We start from the raw sequence: 17,758 nt of genomic DNA on the forward strand, positions 1-17,758 counted from the left end.
GCCGTGGAGCAATTAAGCCCATGCGCCAGAACTACTGAGCCTGTGCTCTTGAAAACCCCAACTACTGAGCTCGTGCCCCCTAAAGCCTATGCTCCACAAGAGAAGCCACCTCAATGAGAAGCCTCTGCTCATCACAACTAGAGAAAAGCCCATGCAGCATCAAAGACCCAGCACAGTCCAAAAAAAAACCTCCTCCAAAGTAAAACATACAAGGGTACATTTATTCACAGTCTTCGAATGCAAGAGAAGCCAAAGCTGTTCCTTCTGCATTTGGGTCCTCGAGTCGGGGTAAACTAGAGATGCCTGGACCACATCCACTTTGCATCCACCAGGAGTCCCAGCTTGGGCTCCTCTAAACTGAAATGAGAGGGACTTCCCTGGGGGTCCATGGTTAAGATGTCACCTTCCAACGCAGGGTATACTGGTCTGATCCCTGGTTGCAGAGCTAAGATCCCACATGCCTTGTGACCAAAAAACAAAACATAAAACAGAAGCAATACTGTAACAAAGTCAATAAAGACTTTTAAAAAAACTGAAATGAGAACCTGAAGACACTTGGAAGCTATCTTCATGCAGTCATAGAACCCTTCTGATTTTTTTATGATTTTTACCTGACTCTTTAGTATTACTTCACCCACACTGATTTGACAGCAATTTTTAAACAATTCCATCTTTTAAGCTCCTCAAATTAGTTCTGATATGAGCAACAACTCTTTCCATAACAATATTTCATCAATTCAAATGATACATCATCGAATTACATAATTATAATTTTTTTAACTAGCATAATCCCCTTTGGGAAGAAATGTACTGCCTTTAGGTTCTTTTTTTAAGATTTTTTTTATGTGGACCATTTTTAAAGTCTTTACTGAATTTATTACAACATTGCTTCTGTTGTTTATGCTCTGATTTTTTGGCCGTGAGGCTTGTGGGGTCATAGCCCCCTGACCAGGGATCAAACCTGCACCTCCTACATTGGAAGGTCAAGTTCTAACCACTGGACCACCAGGGAAGTCCCAATTGCCTTTGAAAGACACACACAACTGTGAGCCAAGGATTCCAAGTGGATCCAGTATAGCCTGTATCCAGCGTAGGTCCACCTAATATGAATGCTATTTGCTATGTTTACTGAACGACTAGAGTGATGGTTTAGACATTAAGTTGATTGAGCAGATTCAGACCTTGCTGTCAAAAACTCTCAATCTCATAAGAGACAGGGAAAGCTCATGTTTCAAGGGCAGGGGCATTGCTGTCTCCATACGGAGGCAAGTCACCCAGCTCCTGGGTTCAGGCCTGGGGTGAGGCACTCCCCTTGAGTCCTTGTCCTCACACAGGTGCCCCAGCTCACTGCCCTCTGTCCAGGGGGCTTACAGGTGTACCCAGGTAACTGAGTGGCCAGGGTCATACAGTGATGAGGCGGGGTGGAGGCAGCCTCCATGCCCTTCCTTGTGGCCCTTCCATGCTGCACACTCGTCCTACAGACCAGCTCTCAATCCTGTTTGCAGGTTGTCACTTCTGTTCCCTTCCCTCGGGCCCCATCTTGTGTAGACTCTCTGTTGTTGTTCAGTTGATAAATCGTGTCCAACTCTTTGTGACCCCATGAACTGCAGCACAGCAGGCTTCTCTGTCCAACACTATCTCCCTGAGTTTGCTTAAACTCATGTCCATTGAGTCAGTGATGCCATCCAACCATCTCATCCTCTGTTGCTCCCTTCTCTTGCCCTCAATTTCCCCCAGCATCAGGGTCTTTCCCAATGAGTCAGCTCTTTGCATCAGGTGGTCAAAGTACTGTAGCTTCAGCTTAAGCATCAGTCCTTCCAATGAATATTTAGGGTTGACTTTCTTTAGGATTGACTGATTTGATCTTCTAGCTGTCCAGGGGACTCTCAAGAGTGTTCTCCAGCACCACAGTTCAAAACCATCAATTATTTGGCACTCAGCCTTCTTTATGGTCCAACTCACACATTCATACATGACTACTGGAAAAACCATAGCTTTGACTATAGGGACCTTTGTGGGCAAAGTAATGTCTCTAACATGGGTGTGGGGGGGTGGTGGGGAAACAGTCCTAAAATAAGCCTGGAGGGTTTCTTTGAATCTTTGATCTATGTGACTGTGACTAGGAAGAAAATGTCCCCAGAGAAAAAAATAGAAGATGGAAAACACACTGAACATAACAAAGAGAATTCTTAATACTGCCACACAGAAATAAACACATCAGCTCAAAGAGACTAAAATATGCCTGAGATTTTAATAGATGGCATCCATTTATTTTGCATCCCTCTCTGATTTTTAAAAGCTTCACATGGAGCTACCTGTGTCCCAAAGTCCTGGCCATTCTAGTCTTCCTATACCGGTAATAACTGTTATTTGGCCCTTTAGCAAAGAAAAGTAATGACTTAGCATTTAAAGGTCATTGAATTTAATTTCTTATTCCATTCAACACTAATGCAAGGTAAAAATATAATTTGTATTTCATAACTGCAAAGGCAGGCCATTACCTAGTTAATATCAAAGCAAGGAGCAAAATTCAGGCTTGCTCTACAAACCATTAGCCTAATTTCTCTTAGCTGGAAAAAAAATAGATTTTATGGTCTCTGTGCGAAAGTGGCTACTCTAATTCTCTGAAACTAGTTTAAAAAAAAAATGCAGTTTCTTCCCAACTGAATTTTATCCAATATGGGGGCTAACAACTCCTGTTATGATTTAATGTAAAATTTAATTTTTTACTGTCTTTAAAATGCAATGGCTATTCAATAAGATTTGCATGTACACAACAGAGACTAATCATTGAGTATAGAACACTCAGCTTTTTATTCAAACATGGTAACAGCCATCAATTTGGAATTTGCTAGAGTGCAGGAAACTGTATAGTCTAGAGCTTAGTCTCATTACAGAGCTTCTCAAGAACATGGATTTTAATTGTTTGTACTCAGAAAATCAAACTTGATAACCTCACTAAATTAGCTAAATTTAAAGCTTCCCATCATAGTACATTGGGCTTTCCTGGTGATTCAGACGGTAAAGAATTGGCCTGCAGTGTTGGAGACCCAGGTTTGACCCCTGGGTTGGGAAGATCCACTGGAGAAGGGAATGACACCCCACTCCAGTATTCTTGTCTGGAGAATCCCATGGACAGAGGAGCCTGGCAGGCTACAGTCCATGGGATCACAGAGTCGGACATAAGTGAGTGACAAACATTTACTTAACACTTAACAGAGTATGTAACCATCAAAAAAGTTTTAAGTGTATTTATGGTTCAACAATTGAATATTATACAAGTATAATTTACACTTTTAAACTGGAAAAGAAAGATCTACTCTTATAGAACACTCACAGCAACAACAAAAATTATATGAAACAGGAACAACAACAACAAAAAGCCTACTCTTCACAAAAGTATCAGATATCTTACCCCCAACCACAGTGTATAAGGAAAGTATCATATTCAGTAAGATCAGTTCAGTGATGGGCTTTCCCTGGTGATCCAGCCGTTGAGACTCTGTGCTTCCAAGGCAGGGGGCACAGGTCTGATTCCTGGTCAGGGAACTATGATCCCACACACCACATGGTGCAACCAATAATAATAAAGTCTTCATTAAGGAAAATATAATAATAACAAAAATTAGTTTTTTGAAAAATATCAATTCATTGATGATACATTGGGGCTTCCCTGGTGGCTCAGAGGTAAAGGATCTGCCTGCCAATGCAGGAGACACGGGTTCAATCCCTGGTCCAGAAAGATCCCACATGCTGTGGAGCAACTAAGCACCTGGGGCACAACTATTGAGCCTGTGCTCCAGAGCCTGGGAGCCACAACTACTGAAGCCTACACACTCTAGAGCCTGCACTCCACAACAAGAGCAGCCAACACAATGAGAAATCCGTGCACTGCGACGAGAGAGTAGCCCCCTCGCTGCACAACTGGAGAAAGCCCACACAGCAACGAAGACCCAGCACAGACAAAAAATAAAATACGCTTTTAAAAAATAATCTTTGTTTGTTTTTTTTTTTAATTTATGGGAAATCAGGAGCAAGGGAAGATGGAATGGCCAGCTACTGCTGCTAAGTCATTTCAGTCGTGTCCGACTCTGTGCAACCCCACAGACGGCAGCCCACCAGGCTCCCCCATCCCTGGGATTCTCCAGGCAAGAACACTGGAGTGGGTTGCCATTTCCTTCTCCAGTGCAAGAAAGTCAAAAGTGAAAGTGAAGTCGCTCAGTCATGTCCGACTCTTAGCGACCCCATGAACTGTAGCCTACCAGGCTCCTCCATCCATGGGATTTTCCAGGCAAGAGTACTGGAGTGGGGTGCCATTGCCTTCTCCGATGGCCAGCTACAAATCTCATTTAAAGTCACCAGATCTCAGTTCCCCAAAGTATTGGGGGGAAATCCTAAGAAGAAAACCAACAAGCACTTGTTTGAAATAGTAGCAACAGGAATGACTGCTGGTGGCCAGAGCATCTCAGAATTGAGTCTGGCACCAAAGAGAAGCAGTGCATGGAGACTGGGGACAGGTCTGAGGAGGTCTATACAGACCAGCCATATTTGCAGGAAGCAAGCTATTAATGAGGCAGAATGGAGGAAAAATATCCAATATCCAAGCAGCCCTACAGCAGCTAGTTCCTGTTGGGTGCAGCCAATAAAGGCTAAATGAATTCACTCACACACAAAATCCTGTGTCATAAAGTGAATGCTTACTGTCATTGTTAAGAAGGGCATACCCTACTCAAAGATTAATTATAACCTTTTCAAGGAAATAGCATATTAAAATATTGTAAGAAAAAAAGGAAGAAAAGATCAGGAATGGTCATCAAAACCATGCTGCTATACATTGTTATAAATTCTTCAAAGAGGTTAATGAAGTCATTGATTCTGTAAAACAATGTGATATGCTGAGCTTGCTGAGATTAGGCAAAATATTGAAAGAAAGCAGGAGATTAAAAAAAATAAGCAGCAGCAATTGGGATATAATGAAAAACAAAGCCAAAAAATGGTCACATTGAAAGCAACACGAAAGAAAAAGGAATGTACTGAAAAGATAGAGGGACATAAAGGATAAGATTGAGAAAAAGGAACAAAATGAAATTAAAATGAACCAAGTTAAAAGTAGGGCTTCCCTTGTAGCTCAAATGGTAAAGAATCCGCCTGCAATGCAGGAGACCCTGGTTCAATTCCTGAGTCAGGAAGATCCGCTGGAGAAAGGAATGGCTACCCACTCCAGTATTCTTGGGCTTCCCTGGTGGCTCAGCTGGAAAAGAATCCGCCTGTAATGCGGGAGACCTGGGTTCAATCCCTGGGTTGGGAAGATCCCCTGGAGGAGGGCATGGCAACCCACTCCAGTATTCTTGCCTGGAGAATCTCCATGGACAGAGTGGCCTGGCAGGCTACAATCCATGGGGTCACAAGAGTTGGACATGACTTAGCAACTAAACCACCACCATCACTATATATAAACTCTGAAACAACTTAAATGTCCCATTGACAGATGAATGGATAAAGACAATGTGGTACATATACACAATAGAATATTCAGTTCAGTTCAGTCGCTCAGTTGTGTCTGACTCTTTGCAACCCCATGAATCGCAGCACGCCAGGCCTCCCTGGCCATCACCAACTCCCGGAGTTCACTCAGACTCACATCCATCGAGTCAGTCATAAAAAAAGAATAAAATAATGCTGTCTGACCAACATGGATGGACCTAGAGATCATCATACTAAATAAGTTAGAGAGTGAAAGACAAATACCATGTGATATTGCTTATATGTGGGATCTAAAAAAAGGGTACAAATGAACTTATCTGCAAAACAGAAATAGACTCAAAGACATAGGAAATAAGCTTATGGTTAACAAAGAGGAAAGTAGGGGAGAGATAAATTAGGAGTTTGGGATTAACATATGCACATCACTATGTATAAAATAGATAACCAATAAGGACCTACTGTATAGCACAGGGAACTCTACTCAATATTTCATAATAAACTACAATGGGAAAGAATCTGAAAAAGAATAAATATACATATATGTATAACAATCACTGTGCTGTACACCTAAAACTAACACAACATTGTAAATCACCTATACTTCAATAAGCAAAATAAAATTTTTTAATGGATAAATAAAAATTTCAGAAATTTAAATAATCATAAGAGATTACTCTGCTCAATTCTATGCAAATACAATTAAGATTATGGGGGAAATGGATGATTTTTAACAAAATATAAATGACAAAACTGACTTCCAAAAAAATTCTGAACTGACTATATTCATTTTCTACCGCTACATAACAAATTACCAGAAACTTAGTGGCTTAAAATAACAGAATTTTCCCACAGCCTCTGGATCTCAATTCAGCATCTCTCAACAGGGTCTCTGCTAAGGAACTCACAAGGCAGAGATCAAATTTTCGGCCAGCTCCATCCTTCTCTGGAAGCTCGGCCAGCAAAGATCCGATTCCAAGTTCACTCAGCGTGTTGGCAGAACCCATCTCTGTGGCTGTGGGCAGAGCCCCCATGGTATTGCTGGTTGTTGTCTGGACAGGACTTTCACCAGCAAGAAGCCCCGCTCTGGTGCTCACCTTGTGGTCTCATCCCTGGGCCTTTCATTACAGAGCAACTTTCTTCTTCACACTTCACATCCCCATATCTCTGCCTTCAGGAAGGGCTTTTTAGACTCACTTGTGAGGTCAGGCCTCCCAGGACAATCTCCCTTCTGATTAACTCCCATGTCAAACTCTATGTGACCCCATGGACTGCAGCACTCCAGGCTTCCCTGTCCTTTGCTATCTCCCAGAGTTTGCTCAAACTCATGACTATTGAGTCCATGATGCCATCCAACCATCTCATCCTCTGCTGTCCCCTCCTCCTTTTCCCTTCAATCTTTCCTAGGATCAGGGTCTTTTCCAGTGAGTCGGCTCTTTGAATCAGGTGGCCAAAGTACTGGAGCTTCAGCTTCAGCCTCAGTCCTTCCAATGAATATTCAGGGTTGATTTCCTTTAAGATTGACTGGTTTGATCTCCTTGCAGTCCAAGGGACTCTCAAGATTAACTCAAAGTCAACTAAACTGGGACCATGATTATATGCACAAAACCCTTTCATCTTTGTCATAACATCACCTAAATGAAGCGATGAAACCGTCACACTCACACACCCTGTTCTCAAAGGGAAGAGATTATTATACAAGGACATTAGTACCATGGAGTGGGAATTTGGAGTCCATTTCAGAATTTCTGCCTACCGGCACTGCCCAATAACCATAGATGAAATAGAGAAAATTGTCAAAGAGCTACCTCTGATGAAAAATAAAGCACCAGACTGGATTAGTTTCCTTCAAACTTTGAAGGAACACATCCCGCAATGGTTTTCAAAAACTGTTTTCTAATAACAAAAAAAGATATATTTCAAATTGATTATACAGCTAGAATAACATTGACAACAAAACCTGACCAAGATAACACACAAACACACACAAAACCAGAAAAGTGCAGACACATATAAATGCTAGCATTAAAAATAATAAAGATCACACAACAGAGTAACTGTTCAAAGGCTAACATACCAAAATAAGTACAGTTCTAGGAATTTCCCCATTAGCTGATTTCACGCTATTTAAGATTATTATGAGGACTTCCCTGATGGTCCAGTGGCTAAGACTCTGTGCTCCCAATGCAGAGGGCCTGGGTTCGATTCCTGGTCAGGGAACTAGATACCACATGCCACAATTAAAAGATCCCACATGCTGCAACTAAGACCCAGAGCAGCCAAATAGATAAATCGTTTTTAAAAAGATTATTCTGAAGATAGCAGTCAATTCAGTTAGACAAGAGATAATATAAGAGATATAATAACTGGAAAGGAGGAGAGAAATTTTTCATTAATTGCAAATAGTATTACCATATACCTGAACAATTCAAGTTGAACCAGCTGAAAAACTACTATGAATAATGAGAAATTCAGTAAGTTGCTTGGATTAAATGTGTTTGTGTATGTCTGTGTAAATATACAGAAAATAATAGCTTTATGTATGCAAACAACCACCTAAGGAAAATCACTATTTACAACAGCAGGGAAAAACCAACCAGGAATAAACTTAAGTATCTATATCTCTAGGAAGAAATGTTATAATTCTACTGAGGGATATACAAAAAGCCTTGAGTAAATGAAAATTCACATTGAAGACAGTTCTCCCTAAATATGTGTGTGTTGTGTGCTTAGTCACTCAGTGGTGTCCAGCTCTTTTTAACCCCATGGACTGTAGCCCACCAGTCTCCTCTGTCCATGGGATTTCCCAGGCAGCAATACTGGGGTGGTTGCCACGCCCTTCTCCAGGGGATCTTCCCAACCAAGGGATTGAACCCAGGTCTCCTGCATTGCAGGTGGGATTCCCTTACTGTCTGAGTTATCAGGGAGACTCCCTCCATAAGTATGCTCATATTTTAATGCCATCCCAGTAAAAATGGTACCATGAATTTTGGGAGACGGTGGGGGCGTTAAACAGGGAACTAGTTATGCTTTTAATTCATAATTGAAAAGAAACAGAATAAAAAAAATTCTGGGGGAAGATAATAGGGGCTAACATAGATAATCAAATATAGAAATTAGACAGAGATATCTATGGCAGAGAATTTGAATAGACCCAGATAATATGGGAATTTAGCATAAGATGAAGTAAACATTTCAAATCAAAAAGAAGACAGCAGTCTCCTCAATAAATAGTGTGACACAGCTACTTATCCGGAAAAAAAAATAAGGATGAATCCTGGGTGTGAAATGACACGTGCACATGGATATTTATCTCAATATTGTTTTTACTGATGAAAAATGAAAAAAATACAAATATCCATCCTAGGGCTTCCCAAATGGCTCAAACAGTAAAGATTTTACCTGCCAATGCAGGAGACCCAAGAGACGCAGTTTTGATCCCTGGGTCAAGAAGATCCTCTGGAGAAGGAAATGGCAACCCACTCTAGTATTCCTGCCTAGGAAATCCCATGTACAGATGAACTTGGCGGGCTACAGTCCATGGGGTCGCAAAAAGTCAGACGAGACTGAGTGACCGAACACACATTCTCGTGTACTAACCAATCATTATTTACCTATACTATGAGCTACAGTATAGCTTTTGAAAAAAAATGCAACAGTTGTATTTTTACTAATTATCACTGGATATTATTATATTGTTATTACATTATATTATGCACTATTATATTACATATTATAATATTACAGATTACTAGTAAGTGAAAAAGGGCAAGGTATAGACATATGTGTAAAAATAAATATGGAGGGGAGGTGAATTTTGTTACTTATGTTTAATAATTCATATATAGAACATGTCACATAGTATAACGTAAGCACTTCTAAAATGACAATATTAGCTCCATATGCAGACAGATGCATGTGGTCACAGCTGTGTTCACATATCCAGGAAATATTGACTGAGAGCCTATTGTATGCCAGACGCTGAGAATGTAATTGTCAAGAGAAGTGACAAGTTCTCTATTTCATAAAATTTAGTCTGAAGAGAGACAGATCATAAATAAATAAGTGAATAAACAGGAACATTTCTAACGTTGGTAAGTAGTAAAAGGAGTTCAACTGGCCAATATTACAAAGTAGGAGCTCCAGAGGAAAATGGTTATATTTGGGATAATGGTTTCAAAATATTGGGCCGGCCAAAATGTTTGCTATGGTTTTCCCATAAGATGGTACAGAAACCTGAACAAACTTTTTGGCCGACCCAATATTTGCATCTGTACGCAAGGTAGAGGGCTTCCCAGGTGGCTCAGTGGTGAAGAATCTGCCTGCAGTGCAGGAGACATGGGTTTGATCCCTGGATCCGGAAAATCCCCTGGAGAAAGGAATGGGAACCCACTCCAGTATGCTTGCCTGGAGAATCCCATGCACAGAGGAGCCCGGCGGGCTACAGTCCACGGGGTCACAAAGAGTAAAGCACAGCTGAGCAGCCAAACAACAAAGCCAGCAACGCACGGTGGGCGATGGGGTGCGGTGCAGTGCTTCCTGGCCCTGTCCTCTTACTCCTCCGACCCTGAGTGTCTCTGATGCCGTCGTCACCGTGGCCCCGTGTGTAGCGAATGCTCCACGTGTCACAGGACCCACGACGCGCAGAAGAAACTACCAAGCTGTGACACACTAGCGTCCCAAAGAGAGGCTTGTTCCAGGCTCCCTGACCCCAAGCTGGCCCCTCGGCCCCACACTCTCGTTCCCAAGTCAGGCCTCCAGCACAGTGGCAGAGAAACTACAGCTTTAATTAATAAACATTTCTCACTTTCTCCACAGTTGTCCGAAAGTCAAAAACCTCCCAGAGTGTTTAATTTATACTCCTGAAATAGCTTACCTGACTTCCTAGAAGGGTATGACTCAATCTCATCTGTTTTTCCCTTAAGCTATCTCTATATAAACTCTCATGATGATGCTTTGTACAAATGGTTTTGTTAGAAATAAATTCAGCTTTATAAAATGTACTCATTAGAAATCCTATTTATGCCAAGGATGATTCTAAAATAATTTATACACCTCCTTATTGCTTTTATGAGACGGCTATATCAAAAAACCTCTCCTTACTTCTGAGTCTGCGATACCTCAAAGTGTACCTGCGTTTTGTATCTAAAATGTGACAGAAGCCTTTTTATGGCACACCATGTAACCTTGCATACACAAGAAAATATCTGGAAATGTTCCTATGGGGTTTCTTCCCCTATGATATTGAGCCTACAGGACATAAAAATAACCATTCTAATTCAACATGCGCAGAATTGATCTTCTAAATAAAATATTAAAATGACTCTAAACTCATTCAGAAACTCAAAGATAAACAGAAACAGCTGCTAAATGTCTCACAAGCCAGTCTGAAATTCATTTCATTTACCCAGCAAAAGGTACCTCAGGTGAAACAGAGCATTTTCAAGTTAAATTTTATGTCCATTGGCTAGAAGCCTAGCGGCAAGTCTAAATTCCTTCCATTGTTATATCTTTTATGTCTTATGGCACTTTCCTAATTCCCTATTTAATTTTATTTTCGTGTTTATAGATAGCTATAAAGAGAGCAAGATACACCAATATACGAAGACTTCAGTACCTGTGTTCAGGTCAATTTAACTTCCTACTGAAGTCTTCTTCTAATATTGAGATTTTTAAGAATTTTTGTATTTTTTTCAGTTGCCATTATCCTTAACTAGAAAAATGAAATAAATCTAATTGCTTTAATGTATTAGTTCACTTCCCCACAAAAATTCAAGAGATATAAGTATAGAAAATTTAAAAAAATAATATACCTCTCCATACACTTCCCAAGCCCAAATCCTAATGACAATACAGTAAGTCCTTTACATATGATTGAGTACCATTCCAAACGTGCAATTCACTTCAGTTCAGTTGCTCACTCGTGTCCAACTCTTTGCAACCTCATGGACTGCAGCACGCCAGGCTTCCCTGTCCATCACCAATTCCCAGAGTTTACTCAAACTCATGTCCATGGAGTCAGTGATGCCATCCTCTCATCACCGACTCCTCATCTCATCCTCTGTCATCCCCATCTTCCCCTGCCTTCAATCTTTCCCAGCATAAGGGTCTTTTCCAATGAGTCAGTTCTTCGTATCAGGTGGCCAAAGTATTGGAGTTTCAGCTTTAGCATCAGGCCTTCCAATGAATATTCAGGACTCATTTTCTTTAGGACAGGCTGGTTGGATCTCCTTGCTGTCCAAGGGACTCTCAAGGGCCTTCTCCAACACCACAGTTAAAAAGCATTAATTCTTCAGTGCTCAGATTTCTTTATATTTCAACTGTCACATCCATACATGACTACTGGAAAAATCATAGCCTTGACTAGACGGACCTTAGTTGGCAAAGTAATGTCTCTGCTTTTTAGAATGCTGTCTAGGTTGGTCATAGATTTTCTTCCAAGGAGCAAGCGTCTTAATTTCATGGCTGCAATCACTATCTGTGGTGATTTGGAGCCCCCCAAAAATCCATTGTTTCCCCATCTACTTGTCATGAAGTGATGGGACCGGATGCCATGATCTTAGTTTTCTAAATGTTGAGTTTTAAGCCAACATTTTCACTCTCCACTTTCACTTTCATCAAGAGGCTCTTTAGTTCTTCTTCACTTTCTGCCATAAGGGTGGTGTCATCTGCATATCTGAGGTTATTGATATTCCTCCTGGCAATCTTGACTCCAGCCTGTGCTTCATCCAGCCCAGCATTTCTCATGATGTACTCTGCATATAAGTTAAATAAGCAGGGTGACAATATACAGCCTTGATGTACTTCTTTTCTGATTCGAAACCAGTCTGTTGTTCCATGTCTGGTTCTAACTCTTGCTTCCTGTACTGCATACAGATTCCTCGGGAGGCAGGTAATGTGGTCTGGTATTCCCATCTCTTGAAGAATTTTCCATAGTTTGTTGTGATCCACACAGTTAAAGGCTTTGGCATAGTCAATAAAGCAGATGTTTTTTCTGGAACTCTCTTGCTTTATCGATGATCCAATAGATGTTGGCAATTTGATCTCTGGTTCCTCTGCCTTTTCTAAATCCAGCTTGAACATCTGAAAGTTCATGGTTCACATACTGTTGAAGCCTGGCTTGGAGAATTTTGAGCATTACTTTACTAGCATGTGAGATGAGTGCAATTGTGCAGTAGTTTGAACATTCTTTGGCACTGCCTTTCTTTGGGATTGGAATGAAAACTGACCTTTTCCAGTCCTGTGGCCACTGCTGAGTTTTCCAAATTTGCTGGCATATTGAGTGCGGCACTTTCACAGCATCATCCTTTAGGATTTGAAAGAGCTCAACTGGAATTCCATCACCTCCACTAGCTTTGTTTGTAGTGATGCTTCCTAAGGCCCACTTGATTTTGCATTCCAGAATGTCTGACCTAGGTGAGTGATCACACCTTCATGGTTATCTGAGTCATGAAGATCTTTTTTGTATAGTTCTGTGTATTCTCGCCACCTCTTCTTAATATCTTCTGCTTCTGTTAGGTCCATACCACTTCTGTCCTGTATCGAGCCCATCTTTGCATGAAATGCTCCCTCCGTATTTCTGATTTTCTTGAAGAGATCGCTAGTATTTCCCATTCTGTTGTTTTCCTCTATTTATTTGCATTGATCAGTGCCTAAGGCTTTCTTATCTCTCTTTGCTGTTTTTTGGAACTCTGCATTTGAATGGGTATATCTTTCCCTTTTTCCTTTGCCTTTAGCATCTCTTCTTTTCTCAGCTACTTGTAAGGCCTTCTCAGACAACCATTTTACCTTTTTGCATGTAAGTCCAATTTGTTTGTAAATCCAACAACGTTGGTCTAGGTACACAACTAACACAATTAGCTATATAGTACTGTACTGTAATATCTGGGTATTTCTCTAAAGGAAAGAAGCTGTTCCACTACAGAAAGCCAATCTTTAAGAGCTTTAAAGGAACTTTTATTTGTTTTTAACAGATGGTAAAGCCAGAAAATTAAAGCAATAGACTTAAAGTCTAGAGGCATATATAAACAATGGTAAAAAGCAAACATTTGCTTCTACTGCACCTTCTAAGTTATAGAATTATGAGTTAAGGGAAATCAGGGATTGTTTCTTTAAACCATAGTGTTGGGTTGGCCAAAAACTTCATTTGAGTTTTTCCATAACATCTTATGGAAATGAACTTTTTGGCCAACCCAATATTTTTACCTAAAGAAGCACTCTTGCATTCCAATCCATTCTCTCTTCCCCAAGAATTAATGTTTCAAATAAACCAAAAAGGTGATATATCTGTTTTTACGTCCCACCTCAATCACCGTTTTTAAGAGTGTACTGTTACAGAGAACACAAACTTTATCACATCTCAAAAACAGTGATCTTCTGAACAACATACCTTTTGAAACGCCACCATCCCACCCAGACCTCTTGAAGCTCATTAAATGCAGATAGTTAGGGCATGATTTTTTTTGTACTGACATAACAGAGCATTTCTTACTTTGAAAAATCTTAAGCAGATGGCTCAAAAACAAGAGCTCACCTCTTGAGACTAGAAACCACCGTATCCTCAGTAAAGACTGCGGATACATTACCCAGTTTCTGCTTTTATTATATTCCGATCAACAAATAGAAAAAGAAAGTCAGGCAAGGTCAAAATAAACTATCCTTTTTTTTCTCTCAATCTCAAAGGACAACCTCAAAGTCCAGGTTTCTAAGAATAAACAAAGCAATGGTGTACACGCACCTTTCCACTGTTGCCCTTTTTAGATCAAGGCAGGTCAAAAAGTGCAGCTTTTATAACATCCAGCCTGAAAAAGTAGTTTAATAACAGACACGCCCTTTTCAATATCTACACACTAAAAATAAAGCTTTTTAGGTTAACAACCCTAATTTCCAGATAGATGGTAAAGTGGTTGATTAGCTAATCTTTAGAAGTTTTTCAAACTTAACCCATCCAAGTCACACCACACAATTAGAAAGCTATTTTCCAGACCCAGATACTTATTATTTATTTAAAACATGCTATAGTTTTAATGTCAACCATTTCTTCACATCTTAAAAAACTAGTTACAAATGAAAATAAGCTCAAGATAGCATATTACCTTTTTTAATTTTAATTTTATTGGAGTATGTGCGTGCGTGCTAAGTCACTTCAGTCATGTCTGACTCTTTGCAACCGTATGGACTGTAGCCCACCAGGCTCCTCTGTCCATGGTACTCTCCAGGCAAGAACACTGGAGTGGGCTGCCATGCCCTCCTCCAGGGATCTCCCCGACCCAGGGATCCAACCCACATCTCTTATGTCTCCCGCATTGGCAAGCAGGTTCCTTCCCACTAGTGCCACCTGGGGGTATAGTTGATTAACAATGCTGTGTTAGTTTCAGGTGTACAACAAAGTGATTCAGTTATAGATATACATATATTCATTCTTTTTTAGATTCTTTTCTCTTACAGATTATCACAGAATGTTGAGTAGAGTTCCCTGAGCTATGTATAGTAGGTCCTTCTTGATTATCTGTTTTGTATATAGTGGTGTGTACATGTTCATCCTAAGTTTCTGATATTTCCCTCTTCCCCACGTTTCCCGTTTGGTAATGGGAAATTTGTTTTCAATATCTGTAAGCCTGTTTCAGTTTTGTAAATAAGTTCATTTCTATCATTTTTTTAAAACTACATTCCACATATGAGTGATATCATATGACATTTGTCTTTGTCTGATATACTTCATTTAGCATGATAATTTCTAGGTCCACCCATGTTGATGCAAATTGCATTAATTCATTATTTTTTATGATTTAGCAATATTCAATGAACAGTGCAAAGAAGTAGAGGAAAACAACAGAATGGGTAAGACTAGAGGTATCTTCAAGAAAATCAGAAATATCAAAGAAACATTTCATCCAAAGATGAGCACAGTAAAGGAAAGAAATGGTAAAGATCTAATAGAAGCAGAAGAGATCAAAAAAAGATGAAAAGAATACACAGAAGAACTGTACAAAAAAGATCTTAACAACCCAGAGATCCATGATGGTGTAGTCACTCACCCAGAGCCAGACATTCTGGAGTGTGAAGTTAAGGGGGCCTAAGGAAGCCAATTGGAGAAGGCAATGGCACCCCGCTCCAGTACTCTTGCCTGGAAAATCCCATGGATGGAGGAGCCTGGTGGGCTGACATCTATGGGGTCGCACAGTCGGACACAACTGAAGCAACTTAGCAGCAACAGCAGCAGCAGCAGAAGGAAGCCAATAAAGCTAGTGAAGGTGATGGAATTCAAGCAGAGATACTTAAAATCGTAAAAGATGATGCTATTCAGTATGTTAGCAAATTTGGGAAACACAGCAGTGGCCACAGGACTGGAAAAGGTCAATCCTCATCCCAATTCCCAAAAAGGACAGTACTAAGCAATGTTCAAACCATCGGACAATTGCACTCACCTCCCATGCTAGTAAAGTTATGCTCAAAATCCTCCAAGCTAGACTTCAGCAGTACATGAACCGAGAACTTCCAGATGTTCAAGCTGGGTTTAGGAAAGACAGAGGAACCAGAGATCAAACTGCCAACATTCACTGGATCATAGAGAAAGCAAGGGAATTCCAGAAAAGTATTTACCTCTGTTTCATTGTCTACACTAAAGCGTTTGACTGTGTGGATCATAACAATCTGTGGAAAACCCTTAAAGAGTTGGGAATACCAGACCATCTTACTTGTCTTCTGAGAAACCTGTACACAAGTCAAAAAGCAATAGTTAGAACCCTATATAGAAAACTGACTGGTTCAAAATTGAGAAAGGAGTACGACAAGGCTGTTTATTGTCACCCTGTTTATTTAACTTACACACAGAGCACATTATGCGAAATGCCAGGCTGGATAAGTTACGAGCTGGAAATAAGATTGCCAGGAGAAATATCAACAAGCTCAGATATGCAGATGATACCACTCTCATGGCAGAAAGCCAAGAGGAACTAAAGAGCCTAAACTGGAAGGAACTAAAGTGGAAGCATGATAGATTTCCTCTTCTTGGGCTCTAAAATCACTGCAGATGGTGACCGCAACCACGATCTTAGAAGATGATTGCTTCTTGGGATGAAAGCTACAACAAACCTAGACAGTGTATTAAAAAGCAAAGACATCACTTGGCCAACAAAGGTCCATACAGTCAAGGCTATGATCTCTCCAGTAGTCACGTCTGGATGTGAGAGTGCAGAAGAATTGATGCTTTCAAACTGTGGTGCTGGGGAAGACTCTTGAGAGTCCCTTGGAAAGCGAGGAAATCAAACAAGTCAATCCTGAAGAGAATACTCTTTGGAAGGACTGATGCTGAAGCTGAAGCTCCAATACTTAGACCACCAAAAGGAAAGAGCTGACTCATAGGAAAAGACCCTGATGCTGGGAAAGATTGAAGGCAAAAGGAGAAGAGGATGACAGAGGATGAGATGGTTGGATGGCATCACAGATTCAACAGACATGAACTTGTGTAAACTCCAGGAAACAGTGAGGGATAGGGAAGCCTGGCATGCTGCAGCCCCTGGGCTCATGAAGAGTCCAACATGACTTGGCAACTGAACATCAACAACAAAAGCAAATATTCAATTGTACATTTGTACACATCTTATCTATTCACCTGTCGATGGACATTTAGGTCGTTTCCACATCTTGGCTATTGTAAACAGCGCTACAATGAACACTGGGGTGCATGTATCTTTCTCGATCACCTTGAACTTATATTTAAGGATACTAGAGACCACAGCTTATATTTTCAATGGCAGCTAAATGGTGGATTATCATTAAATAACTCAATTGTTTGGAATTAACCTTACTTTATATCAATAAGCCAGTATTTCATGTATTCATTCAACAAATACTTACAGAGCATCACAATATGTCAGTCAGTGTCCTAAGTACTTAAGATACATTGCTCAATAAAAGACACAAAGATTCTTGCTGTTGTTAGGGAGAGAGACAGAAAAATCAAACCTAGACAGCATATTAAAAAGCAGCAACATCACTTTGCTGACAAAGGTCCATATAATAGTCAAAGCTATGGTTTTTCCAGTAGTCATGTATGGATGTGAGAGCTGGACCATATAGAAGGCTGAGCGCTGAAGAACTGATGCTTTTGAACTGTGGTGCTGGAGAAGACTCTTGAGAGTCCCTTGGACTGCAAGGAGATCAAATCAGTCAATCCTAAAGGAAATTAACCCTGAATATTATTGGAAGGGCTGACGCTGAAGCCGAGGCTGTGATACTTCAGCTACCTGAGGCAAAGAGCCAACTCACTGGAAAA

At 40.5% G+C, this 17,758-nt stretch overlaps 1 protein-coding gene and 1 non-coding gene across 2 annotated transcripts in view; both read left to right on the forward strand.

The window, feature by feature from the left end:
• Nucleotides 1-17,758, forward strand: part of GALNTL6 (polypeptide N-acetylgalactosaminyltransferase like 6) — a 1,496,936-nt gene that overhangs the window by 1,367,010 nt on the left and 112,168 nt on the right. The gene's annotated exons all lie outside the window — the stretch shown is intronic.
• Nucleotides 7,629-7,701, forward strand: TRNAG-CCC (transfer RNA glycine (anticodon CCC)). The gene has a single exon. It is a non-coding gene; the product is annotated as a tRNA-Gly (tRNA).

The sequence above is a fragment of the Bubalus kerabau genome, chromosome 4, assembly GCF_029407905.1.
Source record: "Bubalus kerabau isolate K-KA32 ecotype Philippines breed swamp buffalo chromosome 4, PCC_UOA_SB_1v2, whole genome shotgun sequence".
Lineage (NCBI taxonomy): Eukaryota > Metazoa > Chordata > Mammalia > Artiodactyla > Bovidae > Bubalus > Bubalus kerabau.